General features: G+C 36.8%; 1 protein-coding gene and 1 pseudogene across 2 annotated transcripts in view; one reads left to right on the top strand and one right to left on the bottom strand.

The window, feature by feature from the left end:
* The window catches only part of Man1a1 (mannosidase alpha class 1A member 1), a 168,275-nt gene that overhangs the window by 130,770 nt on the left and 16,940 nt on the right, over positions 1-20,565 (bottom strand). The gene's annotated exons all lie outside the window — the stretch shown is intronic.
* LOC143401172 (large ribosomal subunit protein uL29m-like) lies at positions 7,798-8,606 on the top strand (annotated as a pseudogene).

The following is a 20,565-nucleotide window of genomic DNA, read 5'->3' as shown; positions in this document are numbered from 1 at the left end:
TAGGAATTTAGCATCTCAAAGGTTAGAGGTTAGAAAAGCCCTTGTTCATATGTGCCTATCTAGGACATTCCTTTTTTGGAAAGAAACACTATTGTTGAGAATATTTTGGTTATATAAAATAGCTTTCTTGCAATATTTTCCATCAAAAAAAAAAAATCTTGTGGTTAATGCCTTTGGTCTCTTTATGTAAAAGTTGTCACTTAAGTTTAAAGGTTCACCTCAGGATTTTTGGGTCTGTTTATCCAGATGGTTTTTAATTAATGCTAAAACTGTATATATTAGATTAACCCAGCTAAGACCTCTGGTCTTGAGCCAAGACCTGTGAGGATTTCCCCAATGAGGGAAGCACAGACAACTACAGACCTTTTAAAGCTGCCTGTAGTAATTTTTAGAGACAGTATGCTCTGCTGAGATCACAATGTTCCATTTAGATTCTAAGGAGATCTAAAAACTCATTTCGTGGAAAGCAAATGCTGTTCTCACATATTATTTCACCTCAAAAATATTTATAATAAAAATGCAAGTCTAAGCTGGGCATTGGTGGTGCATGCCTGTAATCCTAGCTACTCAGAAGGCTGAGGCAGGAGGATTGCAAGTTTGCAGCTAGCCTCCATAACATAGTGAGACCCTTTCTCAAAATCAAAATAAAAAGGGATGGAGGTGTAGTTCAGGGGTAAAGTGCCCCTGGGTTCAATCCTCAATATTGAAAAAAAAAATGTTAAATGCAAATTGAAACATTTTTGAAATCATGCATGCCATTCTATAATGTCTATAATTTTCACTATATTTATCTTTCTGCAGTAATGATACAAAGACTTTCTGAAATGAAATATGCTCTCTTTGAGGGATTTGTTTATGAATTTTTCAAGTTGATAAAGATCAACTTTGTGCTCTTTTAGATTCCCCTTTTAAGCTTTACAATATTAAAAAGTCATTAACAGTACTAATACCAGTTATTAATAGTAAAGTTACTAATTATAAAAACATAATTAGTGATTAATGAAAAAGAGTTAGTTTGAATATTATAAAAAATGAGCAAAAATTGGGGAAGTTAACTAAATAAATCCTTCCCTTCCCTTCCCTTCCCTTTCCTTTATAAAGCATACTAGCCCTACAGAGTCAAGCCTTGTCATTTGGTTATTGAGAGGAGAGTTGCGGAATATATATGTTTTCTTTTCCTTTTGTGTGTTTTCTTAAGTAGATCAAATTAAAACCATAAATCACTATTTTCTTAGCTACAGCATTGTGAATTATAATTTGTAAATTAAAATGGATTGATTATAAAATGTTGCATATTATAGAAAATATTTCTTAAACAATTACACTTGAAATCGCCTATTATTAATAAACAAGTGGAATACCCTTGTTGTCAGGATCCATGATGATCTTATAAAAGGCTGAAAGTAATTTTTTTACATACTACAGATAGTAGTTTTAGAAATTGCTATCAGGGCATAATAACAATAAAAGTGCATAAAAGTAAGCATTTACATTATTTATGAAATGTAAAATTTATATACTAATTTCAGAAATATGATTCCTAAATATAATTCTGAATATCAACTAATGATTCCAAAACACTTAAAATCCACAATGGTTATGTCCCCCAAAAGTATTTTCTTATCACCCTTGGAATGGACATAGCTGACATTAATTGAACACTCATATGTCAGGAAGCATATAAATCATGTATATATTCTCTCAGTCCTTCACAACAACCCTGCAGGGAATATAGTAATCCCATTGAAAGTCCCAGTGCACAGGTGAAGAAATCAAGATATTAAATAATCTTCCTAACAAGGTCTACCAAGCATTAGAGGTTAGCTCTGAATTCAGGCTACATTGAAGCCTGTGATACATTGTCCTGTATATTGTTCTAAGACAAATAAGTAGCCTGTGCAATCTTCAGGAAACTTGCCTTTCAAATAAACGTCCAGATAAAGTGTCATTCATGTGTTTGTTGCTAGTATACATCTTTTAAAAATTTTATTTTAATTAAGTATATATGACAGCACAATGCATTTTGACTCATTGTACACAACTGCAGCACAACTTTATGTTTCTATGGTTGTACATGATGTAGCACTGTACCACATGTGCAGTCATACATGTACCTAGGGCAGTGATGTCTATCTCATTCCACCATCTTTCCTACCCCCATCCCCTTTCCTTTTGCCCCATCAAAGTTCCTCCATTTTTCCCATTCTTCCCCCCTCCCCGTTATGGATCAGCATCCACTTATCAGAGAGGACATTCAGCCTTTGTTTTTTTGGGGATTGGCTTACTTTAATTGGCATGATGTTCTTCAACTCCATCCATTTGCCTGTAAATGCCATAATTTTATTCTCTTTTAATGTGGAGTAATACTTCCATTGTGTATACATACCACAGTTTCTTTATCCACTCATTTATTAAAGGGCATCTAAATTGCTTCCACAGTTTAGCTATTGTGAAAAGAGCTACGATAAACATTGATGTGGCTGTGTTACCATAGTATGTTGATTTTAAGTCCTTTGGGTATAGACTGAGGAGTGGGATAGCTGGGTCAAATGGTAGTTCCATTCCAAGTTTTCTAAGGAATTTCCATACTGCTTTTCATACTGTTTTACCAGTTTGCAGTCCCACCAGCATTTATTGTTTTCTGTATTCTTGGTAACTGTCATTCTGACTGGCATGAGATGAAATCTTAAGAGTAGTTTTGATTTGCATTTCTTTAATTACTAGATATGTTGAACATTTTTCATATATTTGTTAATCGAATGTATATCTTCTTCTGAGAAGTGTGTATTCAGCTCCTTAGCTCATTTATTGATTGGGTTGTTTGTGTTTTAGGTGTTAAGTTTTTTGAGTTCTTTATACATCCTGGAGATTAGTGCTCTATCTGATGTGTGTGTGGCAAAAATTTGCTCCCAAAATGTAGGCTATCTCTTCACCTCATTGTTTCTTTTGCTAAAAAGAAGCTTTTTTTGTTATATGCTTAGGACATGATTCTATACTTAGAATACTTTTGCTAAAAAGAAGTTTGAGTCAATCCCATTTATTAATTCTGGATTTTATTTCTTGTGCTTTAGGAGTCTTGTAAAGGAAGTCAGGGCCTAATCAGATGTGATGAAGATTTGGGCCTACTTTTTCCTCTATTCGGTGCAGCATCTCTGGTCTAATTCCTAGGTCCTTGATCCACTTGGAGTTGAGTTTTACGCATGGTGAGAGGTAGGAGTTTATTTTCATTTTGCTGCATTTGTTGAAGAGACTATCTTTTCTCCAATGTATGTTTTTGTCACCTTTGTCTAGTATGAGATAAGTGTATTTATGTGGGTGTGTCTGTGAGTCTTCTATTCTGTACCATTGGTGTACCTACCTGTCTATTTTGATGCCAACACCATGCCATTTTTGTTACTATAGCTTTGTAGTACAGTTTAAGGTCTGGTATTGTGATGCCACCTTCTTCAATTTTCTTGCTAAGGATTGCTTTGGCTATTCTGGGTCTCTTATTTTTCCAAATTAATTCCATAACTGCTTTTTCTATAAGAAATGACAATAGTATTTTAATTGGAATCACACTGAATCTGTATAGTACTTTGAGTAGTATGGCTATTTTGACGATATTAATTTTGCCTATCCATGAGCATGGGAGATCTTTCATCTTCTAAGGTCTTCTTCAATTTCTTTCTTTAGTGTTCTGTAGTTTTCATTGTAGAGGTCTTTTACCTCTTTTGTTAAGTTGATTCCCAAGTATTTTATTTTATTTTTTTGAGGCTATTGTGAATGGGGTAGTTTTCCTAATTTCTCTTTCAGAGGATTCACCACTGAGGTATTAAAATGCATTTGAGTTGTGGGTATTAATTTTATATCCTGCTACTTTGCTGAATTCATTAATCAATTCTAGAAGTTTTATGGTGGAGTTGTTTTTGATCTTCTAAGTATAAAATAATGTCCTCAGCAAATAACAATAGTTTGAGTCTTCTTTTCCTATTCATATCTCTTTAATGTCTTTCTTCTGTCAAATTGCTCTGGCTAGAGTTTCAAGGACTATGTTGAATAGAAGTGGTGAAAGAGGGCATCCCTGTCTTGTTCCTGTTTTTAGAGAGAATGCTTCCAAGTTTTCTCCAGTTAGAAAGATGTTGGCCTTGGATTTAACATAGATAGCTTTTACAATGTTGAGGTATGTTCCTACTATTCCTAGTTTTTCTAGTGTTTTGAACCTGAAAGAGTACTGTATTTTGTCAAATGCTTTCTCTGCATCAATTGATATAATCATATGACTCTTATCTTTAAGTGTATTGATATGATGAATTATATTTATTGATTTCTGTATGTTGAACCAACCTTGCATCCCTGGAATGAACCCCACTTGATCACGGTGCACTATTTTTTAAATATGTTTTTGTATGTGATTTGCCAGAATTTTATTGAGAATTTTTGCCTCAATGTTCATCAAGGATATTGGTCTGAAATTTTCTTTCCTTGATGTGTCTCTGCCTTGTCTTGGTATCAGGATGATAGTAGCTTCACAGAATGAGTTTGGAAGGGTTTCTTCCTTTTCTATCTCATGGAGTAATTTGAGGAGTACTGGTATTAATTCTTCATTGTAGGTCTTATAGAACTCAGCTGTGAACCCATCTTGTCCTGGACTTTTTGTGGTTGGTAGGCTTTTGATGGCATCTTCTATTTCCTTGCTTGATATTGATCAATTTAAATTGTGTTTGTCCTCTTGACTCAGTTTTGGTTGATCATATGCCTCTAGAAATTTGTTGGTATCTTCCAGGTTTTCTATTTTACTGGAGTGTAAATTTTCAAAATAGTTTCTAATTGTCTTCTGTATTTCAATAGTGTCTGTTGTGATATTTCCTTTTTCATCACAAATTTTAGTAATTTGAGTTTTCCCTCCCTTCTTTTTTGTTACAGTGGCTAAGGGTTTGTCAATTTTATTTATTTTTTCAAAGAACTAGCTTTTTGTTTTATCAATTTTTTTAATTGTTTCTTTAGTTTCAATTTCATTAGTTTCTTCCCTGATATTAATTATTTCTTGTTAAAGAGAGAGAGAGAGAGAGAGAGAGAGAGAGAGAGGGAGAGAGAGAGAGTTTTTAATATTTATTTTTTTAGTTTTCGGTGGACACAACATCTTTATTTTATTTTTATGAGGTGCTGAGGATCGAACCCAGCGCCCGCGCATGCCAGGCGAGCTTGATACCAATTGAGCCACATCCCCAGCCCAACTAAGAATATTTTTATATCCTCCCTGGTGTCTTCTGTTATCCATGAGTCATTCAATAGCATATTGTTTAGTTCTCCAGGTGTTGGAGTAGCTTCTCCTTTTGATTTCCAATTTCGTTCCATTATGGTCAGTTAGAATGCTGGGTAATATCTCTCTCTCTCTCTCTCTCTCTCTCTCTCTCTCTCTCGTATTTGCTAAGACTTGCTTTGTGGCATTAAATATGATCTATTTGGGAGAAGGATCCATGTGCTGCCAAGAAGAAAGTATATTTGCTCGTTGATGGATGGAATAGTCTATGTATGTCTGTTAAGTCCAATTTATTGATTGCATTATTGAATTTTATAGTTTCTTGTTTGGTTTTTGTTTGGAAGATCTATCCAGTGGTGAGAGAGGTGTATTAAAGTCACCCACTATTATTGTGTTGTGTTCTAATTTGTTCTTGTATTTGAGAAGCTTTTGTTTGACATACATACATGCCCCGTTTTGGGGGCAATAGATATTTATAATTGTTATGGTTTGTTGATGTATGAATCCCTTAATCAGTATGAAATGTCCTTCTTTATCCCTTTTCACTAGCTTTGGTTTGAAGTCCACTTTATCTGATATAAGGATGGAAACTCATGGTTGTTTACATGGTCCATGTGAGTGGTACATTTTTCCCCACCCTTTCACCTTCAGTCTGTGGATGTCTTTTCCCGTGAGATGAGTCTCTTGAAGGCCACATATTGTGGGGTCTTTCTTTAAAATCCAATCTGTTAGCCTATGTCTTTTAATGAATGAGTTTAGGCCATTCACATACAGGGTTATTATTGAAACATGATTTGTATTCCTGAATATTTTGGTTTATTTTTGGTTTTTAATTTGACTTGGTTTCTCCTGTGATTGGCATTTCCTTTAGTGCAACTCCTATTTTCACTATTATTTTTCATTTCCTTCTTGTGGAATATTTTGCTGAGGATGCTCTGGAGTGCTGGGTTTCTCACTGTAAATTCTTTTAACTTTTGCTTATCATGAAAGGTTTTTATTTTGTCATCAAATCTGAAGCCTAATTTTGCTGGATATGATTCTTGGTTGGCATCCATTTTCTTTCAGAGCCTGGTATATGTTGTTCCATGATCTCCTTTGAGGGTCTGAGTTGAAAATTCTGCTGAGACATGAATTGGTCTCCCACTCTATGTGATCTGATTCTTCTCTCTTGCAGCCTTTGAGATTCTATCCTTATTCTGTATGCTAAGGGATTTTCATTATAATGTGTCTTGGTGTAGATCTGTTATAATTTTGTACATTTGGTGTCCTGTAAGCCTCTTGTATTTGATTTTCCAATTGATTCTTCATGTTTGGTAAATTTTCTGATATTATTTTATTAAAGAGATTATTCTTGGATGCTCTGCTCATGGTTTCTTATCTTCACTGTGTGGTCAACTTTATTTTCAACATGTACACTTTGTCTTCATTGTCTGACATTCTGTATTCCAAGTGATGTAGCCTGTTGGTGATGCTTTCAATTGAGTTTTTTATTTGGTTTATTGTTTCCTTCATTTCAAGGATTTCTGATTGCTTTTTTCCCCCCATAATCTCTGTCTCTTTCTTGAAGTAATTTTTTGCTATCTATATTTTCTCCCTTATCTCTTTGTTGGTGTGATCAAGTGGTTGCCTGGGTTTGCTCACTTAGGTCTTTCTTTAATTCACAAATGATTTTAATTATGTATATTCTGTACTATTTCTCTGACATTTCATCAACTGTGCCATCCATGGACTCTATTATTGTAGTATCTTGGTTTGTTTGGGGTACTTTATTCCCTTGTTTTTTTCATGTTATCCATATTTTCTTGCAGTGTGGATCTGAGGTAGTACAGTTTCTACCCTATAATCTTATAGTGACTGTGCAGATTATCTGTACCTCACCTTCGTGTCCAGCTTTCAGACCCTGCTGGTATCCTGCGATGGATGCTACTGCAACTAAAGGTGGTGGCAGCAATAGCAGAGGTAACTTGAGATAGCAGTGGAGGTGCCCCAAGATGGATGCAATCACTTTCCGAAATCGGGCTGAAAGGGAGGGCCTTACAATGGCTTTGGGCTGCCTGTTCTAAGATATAGCAGTCTGTTGTCACAAGTTGGAGGCTACTGCATGGGGAGGCCTATGGTGATGGATGTAGTGTCCCCAAAATGGAGGTGGGCTAGTCCTGGACTCCCAGGTGGGCCCATGGGGTGGTGCTGGTGTAACCTGGGTCTGGGCTCCCTCAGGGGGCAGTGGAGGTAGTCCTGGGCTGGGGCCTGAGCTCCAGATGAATCTGGTACACATCTTTTTCTATTACCTAATAATTCTGGGAAATTTTTTTTAGAGTGAGACATCCAGAAATTTTTTAGAGTGAGACTTCCAGAAACATGGTATGCAAAACCAGCTTCCAATCATCCTTCTTTTGAAGAACTTGCAGATTCAAGAGGAAACATAAAATCTATTGGAAGATTAAGGGACTGACAATGAGAACAACTCTTGTTCTGGTGCCGTCTGGGAAAAGTTACCAGACATGTTGGAATATATTGCTTTAAGAAAGTTTTAGAGGTTAGCCATTATTTGTAGAAGAGTCCCGGCTGCGCTGAAGGTTTCTGGGTTGTTAATAACTCCAAAGGCCCCCACTAGCACAGGGTTTTTTCTTAGTTTGTTACCTAAGAATGTACCAAATGTCACATCCTTTTACCAGTGTAAATTCCTTCACACCACATTGTCAAGGAAAGGACTAGAAGAATTTTTTGATGATCCAAAGAATTGGGGAGAAGAAAAAGTAAAATCTGGAGCTGCATGGACTTGTCAGCAGTTAAGGAACAAAAGTAATGAAGATTTACATAAACTTTGGTATGTCCTACTGAAAGAAAGACGCATGCTTCTAACTCTCGAGCAGGAGGCTAAGAGGCAGAGATTGCCAATGCCAAGTCCAGAGCGGTTAGAAAAGGTGGTTGATTCAATGGATGCATTAGATAAATTTGTCCAGGAAAGAGAAGATGCATTAAGGCTTCTTCAGACTGGTCAGGAAAAAGCTAGACCTGGTGCTTGGAGAAGAGACATCTTTGGAAGAGTCATCTGGCACAAGTTCAAGCAGTGGCCTATACCTTGGTACCTAAATAAAAAATAGAATAGGAAACGATTCTTTGCAATGCCTTACGTGGATCATTTTCTGAGATTGAGGCTTGAGAAACAAGCCCGCCTCAAAGCAAGAAAGCAAAGTTTAGAGAAAAAGAAAGAAAAACGTCTTCAAGAAAAGTTTCCACATCTTGCTGAAGCTCAGAAGTCAAGTTCTGTCTAAAAAGTCTGACTTGTTAATTTACTATGTGTTTTTTCTTCTATAATAGTCTATATACAAAAGTAAATATATGTTAAGTGGTTTATAAAGAAATTGTGCTTTTGATCAAAGGACCTATCAATTGTCCGAGGGTTAACATGGCATGTAAATTGTCAAAGAGGTCTGTCGCCTATAAGATTTTTTACAAATCCAGCATAAAGTTCAGATTAAATTAAAAAAAAAAAAGAAAGTTTTAACAGCTAAAAATTTTTCCCTTTGAAAGATACCTATCTTTACTTGGATGTCTCACACAGTTATCTCATAATCTTTATTCTTGATGTTGTAGATGACATTTTATCACCAACAGAACACACTAATAATTTCATTTTGTGGTTATTGATAAAAGACATATTGCTCAATATTCTAGTTTAAACATCAATAGTACTTTAAAATTTGTCCCTAAAATGGCAACATCACATTTCTTGTCAAACAGATGCAAAAAAATAAGTACAGATATATTGATTATTTTTTAAAGTTGTCTCTACTATAATTTCATTTAGACTTCTATATTACTAAGATTATTACTGAAAATGACAAACAATTCTTTTGGACCATATGTGATACAGTACCATTTTAAAGGCAAGCACTGACATCTAATTTCCTTGTGTCATTACCACCCTATAAACTGTTTTTCTGTGGCTCACAGATCATCTGAGATGTTCTGTAAGTGATGGCAAAGATCTCTTGGGCCTGAAAGTGCACTGCTCTAAATATTCTGCCTGAGCATTATGATCTGATAAAGCTTGACCGTTTTTTCAAAATCATCATTCATTTGACTGTTACTGGATGGCAAATGCCCAGCATTAAATATATGCCAGATTCAGTGACCTGTTAAAATAGACTGCATTATTTAGTATTACTGTTGAGTGCAATGACTTCCAATTTTGTTCAGCTTTAAGCAAGGCAAAGATCTCTATAAAAAGAAGGGGGAGGAGGAGGAGGAGGAAAAAGAAAAATCTTGCAGGTTCATCAGGAGAGGTCAAATGAATTTATTTTTATAAATAAACCACATGAAGCTATAAAACAAAAATAAAAATGGAAAAATACAAATGTATATTCTACTTATTGAAGATACTATAGGTTGACTCACCCCACACCTACGCTTCCTTTTCCTTTTTCCTCCCTGGAACAGGAACTGTAAGAGGCAGATAAATGTGTGCTTTCCCAATCTCTTCACAGCCAGAGGTGGCCATCTGGCAAGGTTCCAGCCAATGGGACATTTGCCAAAGTCTGTGGGTAGCCTCTTTCCCTCTTCCTTCTGCCTTAAACCAATGTGTGTCACATGTAGTTGTGCAGTCACAGTGGATGCTCTGCTACTGTACATGAGTGTAAACCCAGAAGAACCTCAGTGGCTGGTCCTTCACGGAATAGCCAGCAAGTTCTTGTTCAAAGTTCAAGTGAAGGTTATTTTGTTATTTACTGATCTACCACCAATTGCCAATGAATTTAACATTTAAGTGGTTATTCTTTGGTTATTATTTTAAAACTTTCCAGATCAAAATTGGACTTCATATGAAAGCAATTTGGGAAAACAAGAAGTTTTTCTCTGCAGTATTTCCTTTTATAACACTATTTGGTAGCTGAAACTACTCAAGTTTTCAAAGCAGTACGATAATAAGTGGCCTGGTTTACCACAGGAATTCTCTGATCAAGTTTTAAATGATTGATGTATGAGGCTGGGGGAGCACATAAATGGTTTTTAAAAGAGGTATATAGTCAGGATTCCTAGATCCACTCAGAAAACAGCAACATCATAAACAATTTAAGCAGTTTTTCTTGACCTTGTTGGAAAAGAGTAAAATATTTGTTTAAAATGGAATAAATTGTTTAAGTAAATGCTGTTATCAAAGAAGATTATGCTATCATTTTTGGATTAAAAACTTTAAATATTAATTAAGGATTCAATAACACAATGTATCCACTGTGCTACGAAAAACTGAATTACTTTAACAGTTGCAATACATTTTGTTAACTTAACTAAACAGCTTTAGGTTTCTGCAAAGGGCTCTAGTTAAAAAAAATAAATGAATAAAATTTTAAAATTCTAATGATATTTTTATTAAGTATTGTGTTTCTTGTTAGTAAAACTGATACTAGTTGAAGTGTTTAATTTTTGTCTACTTTTAAAGAATATCATAGCTGAGTTACAATTTCTCTTCCTCAATTTTTTTCTTTTCATTTTGCATGTGTGTGTATATATGCACATTTGTTTGTGAAAGAAAATAACTGTGCCCCCAAGTTTTATTATAACTATACCACATCTTATTCAAATCAGGTCAGTATACTTTTCATCTTCCACTATCAATTTCCATATAAACTGACTGTCTTATACTTTACATTTGTTTGAACAATATTAGAATTCCATATCTTTCATTTCTGGAAACAAGACTGTTGTTCCAAACAGAGAAGTATGACCTTCCACCATTGACAAAAAATACCTTCCTATTACTGAATATAAAATATTGTCCTTGGCTTAGGACTCTCTAACTTGGTTTAAAATATCCTTGTTCAAAATGCTCTTTTGAACCAGGAAAATGTTTTACTTTCTACCAGGATGCTCTGTCAGAATATATGAGGAATCTGTCTATCCTGCTTGCTCCTTGGCCCTGACTCAGAAGGTCACTCTACCAGAAACAAACTACTCACCTGTGAATTTAACTGACAAGGAACTGAGATCCTGAAACTGAATGGATCAACCACTTGGCCTAAAATTGTTTACACTCAGCAATGGTTTGGTGTCCAGGAGCTTCAGTCCTCCTCTGTAGGGGACACTCCTGTAGAAAGTACTCTCATACAAGGCAGCAAACCACAGCTTCACCAGCCAGGCAAAAAGAAAATTCCTGAGGAGATTCAGCTGGGCCACAGGGTGGAACCAACCTGTCCCATTACCAGACCAAATTCCATCCGTACCTGTTCCTTTTAGCCAAGCTGAACCCTTACCACAAACATCTTCTTAGCACCTGTATTACAAGGCCTCCACTAACATTTGATTCCTGTCCCCAAGGGACCCAGTGGAGTACAGCTGTGTGTCTCTGTGGTCATCTTTCAATATTACTAAGTGGAACAATTCTAGGTCCACTTCTGCTGTTCTCCTTCTTCCTGACTCGAATCTTCAGGACATGCTCACTTTACCTTATGACTCTGGTGATATGTCTGACTTATAGTCTATTAAAGCCAAACTCAGATCTCACTTCTCATCTCAGAACTACAGGAAGCCAATCATTTCTTCATAGTAGGAAATGTCTTCTTGCTATGATCTTTAGTTGTTAGGCTCCTTTAGCCACTGGCCCAGGCTATCATTATAAAATGCCATCATATACACTCCCAAAAGGCAAGAAACAGTCCTGTGATGTTTGCTCCCTGGACAAACTTGCTTGCAAGAGTAGCTCAAGGTCCCTCTTCTCCAGGTCAACTAATTCTTGATGAAGAAATTTAAGCATTTTCACTGGTAAAGCTATTAAGAATTTTTCCAAAATGCCTTTAGCACAAAAATATGAACTATGGAATGGTGAAACATTTTGGGTACCTGTCATTTCAAAACCGAAGGAAGCCTTATCTAGTTTTCAACTGCCTGTAGCTTGATCTCTGATGTGCTGCTCAAATATGCAATCAGGACCATAGCAAGCCTGCTGCTGACAGAAGAGGTTTTCCATTCTAACAGCCTGAGATCACAGGGAAGAAGCTGGACTTTGCCCAAGCCCTTAAAAGATGCTAATTACATTAAGACCTGATCCCTCTTAATCACACAGTTTGTGAAGAGGTAGTTAACACAGTTCTACCAAGTCTGTCACAAAAACAAACTTGTGAAGTTTAATAAAAGATCACAATATAAAACAGAATTTTGTTGTGAACTGTGTTTCCCAGTTTCTAGCTCTGGTTTTAAAATATGGCATATGATTTGAATTAAAAAAAATTTTTTGTTTCTTTGTCTTAAATAAAATGCATAGATGTTTCCCTTTACACCTATAAATTCAAAGTTGTAACATCATGACGCAAAAAAAGACTGAGTAGAGATCATCCCCATTGCAACTAGTACTTCCTCTTGTTGACTTTTATATAAGTAAAGAATTTGTTAAATACCACAAGACAATGTACTTCCACTGTAATATGGTCACAAACTCACATATTTTACCAGCAACTGTATCATGTAATCATCAATCTTTGTGGATTTTTGAGGGCTTCACTGATGCCCAGCATATCAGTGTTCTGCTTAATCCAATATGATATTGAACTGCAGGTTATTGTTTTGTGTCTTGTGGTTCTTGGTTTCTCCAAGAAGATAAAAGAACAAAAGATACAGGAATGTTCCAGGTTATCTCCTGTGCTCCTCGGATGTTGGTCTAACTGGCTCTCTGTACTTGGTGGTACTGCAGGTATTGATAACTAACTGACCAGTTATCAAAAGAACAAATTCTGAGAACACAAGAATGGACAAACAGAGTCTGGAAAAGTGGAAAGGCAACTTTCTTGGTAAAGTTGAGGGAGAAGTGATGGGGGGAAAGTGTGGTAGAGGTGACAGGGGTGAGGGTGGTAGAGAAAGGAGTAGCTGAAGAACATTCTAAGGAACAGTCTACATGATTAGGCATGTCTGTGGGGTGGGAGGGGTGAAGACTATAAACACACAAGCTTTATGTAATATTCAGAAATAAAAATGATGCTGTCATACAGTACATATATGTATAACATACACACACACAAACATATATACAAATGTTTCAGGTCTTGCAAATCACCCACTACAAGGTAAATCTGATCCAGGTTACTGTTAACTATAGTCACCTTGGCTATCTGTATTTTAACATACATGGTAAGATCCCAAATCCAAGTAACTTATTTCCTTATGATCTACAAAAGAAAGCTCCCTGGAAGATTAGGAAATTAAGAAAATTAGAAATTTCACTCAATTCGACACAGGATCAAAGAATTTCTGATCCCTAAATGTGCATTCCAGGGGTGAAGCACACACTTTTCCAGTGATATCTGTGTTGCATATAAAAATTTAAAAAATAGATATACAGAACAATATTTTTTATAATTACCTGAAAAAAAATTTTCCTACTTTTCATGGAGTCTCATGACTTCAGGCAGAAATATCCTCACTATTTATTCAAAGTCACTCATAATACATGAATATCTTATTTGCAAATGAATTTGTTAGAAGCTGCTGGTTTAAAACAGGTATCTCAACTTCAACTTTATTGACGTTTAGAGTGGATGATTCTTTGCCGGAGGTAGGGGCAGCCCTGTGCATTGCAGGATGCTTGGCAGCATCTCTGGCCTCAACATATCCCCCCAGATGGGATAACCACCATCTGCAGACATTGTAAAATACAATCTGGGGGTTAAAATAGCCCTTGTTGAAAACCCAAGGTTAAAACAAACTGTGTTCATTTAGAATAATAGCCCTAATACTCATAGAGCACTATGTGTTAATCACAATTCTAACCACTTTAGGTTTATAAACACATTTATTTTAATCCTCAGTAATAACTACATAAAGTAGGGCCTATTCTTCCCTCATTTTACAGATGAGGAAAAAGGTATACAGATCACTGAACACATGAGTGGCAGAGAGCAGAACCAAATCTTGGCAGTCTGGTTCCAGAGTTTTCGTGCTCCTAATTTCTACACTAGACTTGCTAAGAAGTAGGGAGAATAAACACAAATTGGAATTATTTTTCATTCAAGATTTTTAGTAGTCTTAAAATACGGGCACTTTAAATAGCTCTACTGAGCTCAGAATGCTTGTTTGTAAAATAGAAACAACAATGGGATTAAAATAAACTTTTCCAAAGCCACTTAGGAAGGCTTCAATGAAGGTCTGAAACAATAGAATATTTTTTCTAGTTATAAATACTCCTCATAAATGGAGACTGCCTCTTTGGTTCCCTTCCCTGTTTATCTGCATATGCAATAGTAACAATTGTCAATACCAAGGAACTACTATGAACCTAGCTTCTTTTCATCTGGGTTACTCCTACCTGTAACAGGAGGCATAAAATACTTCATGAGTAACAGTGTCTGTTTGTTGGGCACAAATTACAGCAACTGGCTATAGGAATCCTCAATGGCTGTTGAGTAGCTCTAGGTATACAAGAGATTGTGCCTGGCTTCACGTACTATGCACACGCCACTCCCACAAGAGGCAAACAGAATGAGTGCTCACGCTCTAATCCTTGGACCTGTATGTTATCTTACATGGCAAAAGAGAACTGGCAGATGAAATAAAGTTACTTGAAGATAATTAAGTTAGTTTTAACATAGACCAGTCTGGATTATCCTGGCTGGTGTGATCTAATCATCCGAGTCCTTAAAATCAGCATTATTTGAGCTGGGGATAAGAGGCAGCCCAAGGGAAAGTCGGAGATTCCATTGAGCAAGGAATTGGTGGGATGTTGTTGGTCTGAAAATGGCGGGGCATGCTCACTTGGGCACCACATATACTAAACTAGGAACAACACAGGAAGTTCACTGTTCCTGGATAAGGACAATAGACAAATTCATGAAGTATTCCATACCATTAAGGGATCAATTGTAAAATGTGATGACTATGGTTAAGAACAGTGTATCAAATCCCTGAAAACTGTTAAGAGAGGTTCTTAAGAGTTTTTACCATAAAAACAAACAAATAAACAACAATAACAACAGAAAAACCCTAATGAGCCTATAATCAGATTCTCCTTCATGGTCTCCAGATAAGAACCCAGAAAGAGACATCTTCCTTTTGGTAGGTTCTGTGCCATTGCTACATAAGATGCAGTGCAGAGAAACCAAAAACCCACTCTCATTCCAAGCTAGGGAACCTTAAGATATTAATTTGTATTGTCTCAAACACCATGTTTGTGGTAACTTGTTGCAGCAATGATAGAAAACACACTTATACAGCATGAGCGAGACAAGAAAAAATGGTAATTCACTCATTGTCATTCCATGAATTACTACCTGGTAGACAGGCGCTTAGAAATCTGTTCTTCCAAACCCTTAAATTATTTCCTTGAATATTATCTGCACACGTTTCCTAACATGCAAATAGTTTTGCATCAATTCACTCACCAGCTAGGTGCCTAACAATAGCTATGTAACTAACAACAGCCACGTAAGGTAGGCATTATCATCACTTTTGTAGATGAGAGACAGGGGCTCAAAAGCATTGTGAATGTACACAGGGTTGGACTTTTAATAAGCGACAAAGCCCTGGGTTCTTTGCTCTCATTGCCTTTGTATGTGCTGCCTTGAAGAGTACGAAGGCAAAGAATACGGAGGCTTAAACAAAGAGAGTCATAAAAACACAAAGAAAGAATGATTTTCTGCTGGCAGGGAATAAGAATAGGCAAGAATTTATGGAACAGATAAGATTTAAATCTAGTCTTGATGGGCAGGTAGGATTTGAAAAGATGAATGGTAAGATCTGATTATTTTGCAAAATTGGAATAAAAGTGTGTGTGTGTGTGTGTGTGTGTGTGTGTGTGTGTGTGTGTTTTAACTGATCACTATTACAGTGTTCAGACTTCATCACATCATGGCCACCTCAGGGCAGGTTAGTTTGGTTCATGAACTGACATTATTCAGACATGTCTGTATCACAGTTAATCAAACAACATAACATGCTATTACTGATGAACAATCATTTCAAGAAGGCAGAACTTTTTGTGGTGAATATGTAGCAGGACTTCAGAGGATCTGTCTCTGACAAATAGGCCCACATCAGAGAGATTTCCAGTAAGCAGACGTTGAATGTAAGCAGCCCTCTCCTTCCTGTCACTTAGAAGTTTCTGTGCCATTGCTACATTTGTACTAAAATCAATACTCCACCCTCTGGTCATAGCTGATTAGACACCTAACTAAAGTTGGGTCAGAGTCTCCCTTCTGGGAATTTGGAATTGAACCTCTGAGATGCTTATAAGAAATTCTATTTGTTCTTAAACTCATTGTCTATGTAAATTCCAGATTGATCCATAGACAGCTTGTCTGTAGAGGAAAAAATAAAACAGATGTGTCTAGAGACAAAGGACCAAATATACCAGGATAAGAAAGAAGGAATAGTGGTCTAGTCTCTAGTGCCTTTTAGATTTGTAGTTCCAGGCCCTGTAAGGTCTAACGGTAGACTGACCTAGATCCATGAGATGCCTTTTTTTCCCTTATAATACATTTCTTTGCCCCTCTTGTTTAACCTAAATTGACTGGATTTAGATTCTTAGAAACAAATGATCTCTTCTATCAGATTCTCTACAATGCACTTGGTTACCATGTGATTTCCCTCTGTTCCAAACACTTACAAAAGCCTAAAAGCTAGGACAATCTACCTTATTGCCTTCTTCAAATATGGTGGAGTGGCTGAATCCTGCTAAGGAAAAAATAATTATAAAACCTGTGTATGGGGGGAATCATAACAACGCCCAACTGCCAGCCCCAGCTATGTTGAGCAGCGTCCATCAAGCCTTCTGTTTCTCTGCTCAGACTTCCAGTCGCCCCCTATTGTATTGCAGCTGCCACACAACCTCTCTTTCTCATCCACAATGACTTTCTAAAAAGGAGTTGTCTATGTACTTCCTCAATGTCTTGCAATATGGGTCCTCAATACTCCACTGCATCTGCCTCAGTCAGAGGTACCTAAAACCTGCTTGGGTATCCAATCCCAAGGACAATTCTCAGTCCTTATCTTGCCTCTTGGCAGTATTTGACACTGCTGAGACTCACTCCATAAAATATTTAAATATCTAAAAAATGCTCCAGGGTACCACACTATGCTAGTTTTCTTATTCCATCTCTGACTTTCCCTTCTCTGTCACCTCTAACTCTGTACATCCCTTAAATGTTGATGTTCCTGAGGTTTCTAGGTCCTTGTCTCTCCTAACAGGATACTTTATCCTGAGGAATCTTACCTCATTCCATGGCTTGGTGGTCTCAACACTGGCACCTCTTGTCTCGACCTGTTTGCAGTGCTATATGCCCAACTGCTTATGGAAGACCTTCACCACTTGAACATCTTTCTCCTCTCATGAAACATACCCCAAACCACACCAATCACACTTTTCTATTCCCTCCTTCACAGGGGATCCTGACTGCCAGCCAACCCCTTGTTCAAACCAAGAACGCAAGCACCATATTTGACTCCATTTCCCCTCGTACTCTTGCTTTTTAAGTGCTCACAAAATTCTACACATTTTGTTTTTTAAATGTCTCAGGCTCTCCACTACCTCTTTGTGTATTTCAGCTATCATTGCCTCGCATCTAGATCAAGCCTTCTATCATATGTCCCTGACTCTATCTTATTAGAAAATGCAAATTTGATATAATTTCCCCAGATTAAAATCTTCCATAACTCCCCATAGATTCAAAATCAAGTGTAAACAACTGAATAGATCTCTGCTCCGCTTTACTGCTGTAGCCTACACTTAGCCCTCTTTTCTCAGCTACACCACACTGGCCCAGCAACCTGGCTACACTCAGCACCTTCTCATACCTCCTTGCCTATCCTGAAACATTCTTCATCTTGCCCATCACCGCTAACTCCTACTCACGCTCATGGTGCTCTAATACTTCATTTAGAGAGGGTTCTGGAATCATTCAAATACGTTGGAGTGGCACATTTGGAGTTAACTCATATCTCATTTAACTGTCCCTACCACCTGCTCCCACAGCACACCCTATCTACTTGCTCTACTGCAATACTTCTTGGTCTGCTTGTATGCACTTTAATCATTGGATTCCATGGTCGCAGAGACTCATCTGTTTTGCTGACTGCTGACCCTCCAGTGCCTTGCATACGTGGTACTTTTCAATATGTATAGAAGGAGCATTTTCATAAATGATCCTTAATTTGATTTTTGAAGGAAAACAATATAAAAAATTCTAAAGACCAGCTGGGTGTGAATGATTTCTATATCTCCCCCATGGGTATATACTTTGAAAAAAGTTACCACACTGTCTGGGAGCATCTCTAATTACCAGTTGACCATGCCTTTGTTGTCTCTCCTATACAAAACTTGAGTGTAAAGTCAGTAACAACATGTTACTTTAACTCAAAGTCATCTTTTTTTGGTAATATAGTTTGCTGTGAACTTAGAATTCAAATTTCATTTATGTTATTATGATTATACTTTATGAAATCTCTTGCTTGAAATTAAATACTTGCAAGATTATATATTGTAAAAATTAGTAGTCATGGTTGTCCCAAAACTATGGAGAGAAAAAGAAGCAAGTTTAGATGTCGTTTCTTTCAATGACTATTATCGTTCTCTTCATTTTGATTTAAGCAACTTTCTAGAGCCTCCAATTACTTTCATTGATGTTTAAAGCATTATTTAGATAATTATACATACATACAACCATGTATTTATTATGTACATATACATTATTAAGGTATATAAGCACACATGAATGTATATTAATGCTTAATGTTACACAATATTACTCTTAAAGAGGCTTTTCCAAACAAAGTGAACATAGGTTTGACTTTCATAATTAAAGCATGTTGTTTAGCATAACCTGGGATGGAAATAGGGCCAGGCCTCAATTCCATGCTCCCCCTACTCCTTCTCAGGCAAAGGAGTAACTACCATACGAGTCCTGGGTCCTCACTCAAGTTGGGCAAGATCCTCAAGATGCCAACACCCAGGAGCCATTGAGGAGACCAGTAGGAGTGAGTGCTTAGGAAAAGGATGGTGGGGAGGTTGGATGGCAGGGCCAGAGAGACCCAAGTTCAGATCTCCAGTGAGGCACACAGGAGCTCTGTAACCCTGGTAAATTTGCTCGACCCTTCTCAGACTTAATTTCCTATGAAAATAAAACCAAATTGGCATGGCTGTCTGAGAATTAAATAAGAATATACAAGTGGATAGAATAGTGGCTAATAAGAAATAAACACTAAAAAAAAAATGGTATGCTATACTTTTTTGAATCATTTTTACCAGGCTAGAATTAAAATGGCAAAGTCTATGCAAAGATGAGATTTTAAAACTCAAGACCATTGGTGGTTTTAATTATATATAGATCAAATTACACAGAAAATCAGTTAAGGACACAAGAAGAAAAACTAGCTCTACTAAGAGAAAGAGGGTATGTAGTATAGCACACAGTGAGAAGTTAGACTTTCTATTAAACATGTGCTCTTAACAGCTGCCTCTATTTTAAACCTAGAGAAAAAGAGAAAAGTATCAGACATTGTTATAGTAGTTGAGATTCATAAACCAAATTTACCTGCAAATCAATACCTGCTGAGGTTTAAAGGTCAAGGAATAATATTCCTATTTTAAATATGTAGGTAAAATTCTGCTTAAAAATTATCTAACTTGGGGTCCTGTTATATAACAATGATAAAACTCCAGGATGAATTATACACAGCAGTAGCTCTCTTTAATGGCCGATTAATCTGCTCTCTGTCCTCTGGGGTTTGTGACATGCCTCACTTACAGGTGGAGAAAAACCCTCTCCTCACTGTGAGTTTGGTTTGCCACCCTTAAAGTTCCAACTGTAAAAATCCTCCAGTGTTTTGGGAAGCACCAGCAACACTGTGGTAAGACTGAGATTTCAAATCAATCAAAGGCCTGACTTCTTGAGATGGCTTTAGAACAATTCTACAGAGAGCCAAAGGCCCACAAATATGCTAACCAATCATGTGGTTAGACAGCTTTCTCCCTCAGCAATTCTAAAATGAAGCAAGTACTGGGCAGGTCAAAGGAAACTCATCTGTCTTTGCGCAAGTCTTTATGTCTGGAATTCCCCCCACCCACCCTGGAGTTTCCAGGAAAGGACAGTGTTACTCAGTCCCAGTTGATAACCATAATCAATTCATGATTTCTAAGGTGACTCGTAATCTGACACATGTATGATCCCACTTCTGCTACTCTTTTGCTGTGGCATTAACATTTTCTCTCTCCAAGATAAAACAGGAAGGGATAGAAGGTGATTAACAGTTTAGGGAAAGTATAATATTATCGGTAAAGTACAAGCTACTACTAGATTACAAAAGCTAAAACTAACACCTGATTACCTATGACAATGTGGCTAAAA

This window comes from Callospermophilus lateralis, chromosome 6, assembly GCF_048772815.1.
Source record: "Callospermophilus lateralis isolate mCalLat2 chromosome 6, mCalLat2.hap1, whole genome shotgun sequence".
NCBI lineage: Eukaryota > Metazoa > Chordata > Mammalia > Rodentia > Sciuridae > Callospermophilus > Callospermophilus lateralis.
This window is presented reverse-complemented; position numbering and strand designations above follow the sequence as displayed.